At 33.4% G+C, this 3,005-nt stretch overlaps 1 long non-coding RNA gene across 1 annotated transcript; it reads right to left on the reverse strand.

The window, feature by feature from the left end:
• Positions 1-238: 238 nt before the first annotated feature.
• Positions 239-1,920, reverse strand: LOC109262214 (uncharacterized). The gene is made up of 3 exons (XR_008421650.1): positions 1,843-1,920; positions 1,328-1,469; positions 239-1,168 (listed from the first exon to the last, which is right to left on the reverse strand). It is a non-coding gene; the product is annotated as an uncharacterized LOC109262214 (long non-coding RNA).
• Positions 1,921-3,005: the final 1,085 nt, after the last annotated feature.

The following is a 3,005-nucleotide window of genomic DNA, read 5'->3' on the forward strand; positions in this document are numbered from 1 at the left end:
AGGGGTCCTTCCCACTGGCCAACTTTGAGGAATTGAAGTTTTAAAAACAATGGTGTTTACAATAGATATTGATATATTGAACATAAACAAGTTTCCAAGTCCATAGGAAAGGAAAGAAAGGAGGGAACAGTGAAAGTTTATTTTCACAGAAGAATACCAGGTAAAAAATACACAATTAATGACAGAATTACAAAATCACTTTTTTGCAATCACTGATATAATTTATTCAGGCAGAGATCATCACTGGGTTCTATAGCCAATGGATGAACAGGATATCAACAAACTCTCAAAGTATTTTTTAATAATGTATGAACATGATAGGAGACATCTTAACCAAATTATCAAACTTAGCATCTCTCTGGATATGATACAATGTGATGTTAACAACATTACCTATTGTATTCTGATGAAAATATCTAAACGGAAGCTATTCACAAGTAAGTAATCAGAAAAATCAAAATTACAGACTAATTTATAAGACAACAGGCCTGGATTCTTTAATTAAAAAGTCAATGTCATTAACGATAAAAACAGGTAGGACAGGGGACAGGTATAAATAAAAAGACAATAAAGAAACTTGATAACCAAATTCAATGTGTAAGTCTTGAATGGATGTGAATCAAAAAAGTGGTAAGAAAATATAGAGGGACATTATTTTGACAACTGGGACAATTTAAATACAGACTAAATGTCAGATAGCTATTGTTGTACAACAAATCCAAATTCAGTGGCTTAAAAAATAATTTATTGTTTCTCAGGGTTCTGTGGGTTGGGAGGTTCTTCCATTGATATTGTTAGCACTTACTCATGCAGCTAGAGGGAACGACTCGATGGCTGGAATCCTCTCTTCTTAGGCTCTTCATTTTCAAGGGGGCTGGTACCAGCAGCCCTCCTGGAGGATGGCCCCAATAGGCATGTGCTCATCCAGTCTCTGCTTGCGGCAGATTCCTTTGTTGATGTCTCAGAGGTACATAGTGGCCTTTAGTGTAACAGTCAACTACAGATATCATATTAGATAATAGTTTTGGATCAATGTTAAATTTTGTGGCTGTGTTAATAATATTGTGATCATAAAGCACAGTATTCTAGTCTTAAGCAATAAGAGCTGAAGTCGTTAATAATGTGACAGGATTTGTTTCAAGATTGGTGGAATTTATCTTCAGAAACTCTAGGGCGGGAGGGCAGGAGAGAGAGACAGAAAGAGAGACAATGAGAGAGAGTGAAAGAGTGAGTGAGAGCAAGTAAAGGGAGCAAAATGTTAACAATCATTAGAGTTAGGTGGGGGTGTAACAGGGGTTTCTATTACTATTCTTTCAAATTTTCAAACCTGGGTTTGTTGCACAAATTTTCAATATGTTTGAAACTTTGCAAAATAAGATTTCGTGGAATTCGAAAGATCCCTGGCAAGCTTGTGAAAAGCATCCCTTTTCCACGTCTCAGGTCCTGGATTCAGGAGGCCTGGGATCTGCCTGTGTGACAAGAATCAAGGTGACTCTATTAGTCTGTGGTTCATACTTGTAGAAACACTACACCATGCTATAAAAGCAAAGAGGGGCCCATACACTTTATGAAGACAGAAGGTCAGAAAATACAAATTATATGGAAAAAGATAGAAAAAGAGAAGTTATAAAAAATGAAAAGGTAACAAAATAAGATGGAAGAATTGAAACCAAACATAGTGTTTATAGGGATAACTATAAATAGAATAAACTCATTGGTTAGATGAAAGGCCTCACACTGGATCACAAACAAAAAGTCAGCTATATGCTGCTCACCAGCAGTCACCTAAAGATAAGTCAAAAATGCATTCAAAAGACGGAACTTTATAAAGACAAATTTTACCTTTTGCAAAGAAGATCTAACTGGAATTCATTCTTCTGAACTAAATAGTATAACATCACAGAATTCAAGAAGCAAACCTACAAGAAAAGGAAATGAATAGAAAAAACAATCTTTTCAGGAAACATTAACTCACAGATTAAATTTTAAAAATAAATACTTGGTTTAAAGGATGTGAAAAAGGTAATAAAGTTGATTTAATTTGTACATGCAGCATTTAAACACCTGAGAATGGTCATGACATCTTATTTTCAAGCTTCCATCATGCAGTTATAGAAATTGATCCTATCTTAGTGAATAAAAACTAATTCAATAAGGGGTGGCTGGATGGCTTGGTTAAGCATCTGACTCATGGTTTCAGATTAGGTCATGATCTCACGGTTTCTGGGTTCAAGCCCCATGTCAGGCTCTGTGCTGACAGCGCAGAGCCTGCATGGGATTCTCTCTCTTCCTCTCTCTCTGTGCCTCCCCTGCCTACTCTCTATCCCTCTTGCTCTTTCTCTCTCAAAATAAATAAATAAAAACATTGGAAAAACCTAATTCGATAAAATTTCGTAAGTAGAAAGAATATAGATTACATTAATTTTATGAAAAATAAAAATTATAGAAATTAAAATTTAAAACTTTAACCATCTGGAAATTTTAAAGTGCCATCTCAGTTATTCTTGTGTAAAATGGAATATTGAAACTGGTGGTGCAGAATATATCTAGAAAATGAAAATAAAAACTCTAGATATCGAAATTTAGGTGGCTTGTCTAAAACTGTATTCATAGAAAAATTAATAGATGTTAAGAATTTTTACTTACTAAAAGAGAATAAAATATTAAATTAAACACTTAACTCAGATTTAAAATAAGGAGGATTAAAATTATTAAAACAGAAATAAAAGTTAGATAAATAGTAGAACTGATAAATAAAACCAAGAACTGTTTTTTTCCCCAAGAACTGGTATTTAAAACCGGTGACAATCAAATATAAAATGATGCAGTAGCACAACTAAAATACTAAAATATTTGAAAGATGTTAATTGTCCCTGAATTAAGTTTACAAACTTATATGCTATCCAATCAAAATATCAACAAATGTATTGTTGCTGTTGTGTTTGTTTGTTTGCCTGGAACATGATAGACTTATTCTAAGGTTATCTTTATATATATATAAAGAA

Source organism: Panthera pardus, unplaced genomic scaffold, assembly GCF_024362965.1.
Source record: "Panthera pardus isolate Hobbes unplaced genomic scaffold, ASM2436296v1 HiC_scaffold_13, whole genome shotgun sequence".
Classification (NCBI taxonomy): domain Eukaryota; kingdom Metazoa; phylum Chordata; class Mammalia; order Carnivora; family Felidae; genus Panthera; species Panthera pardus.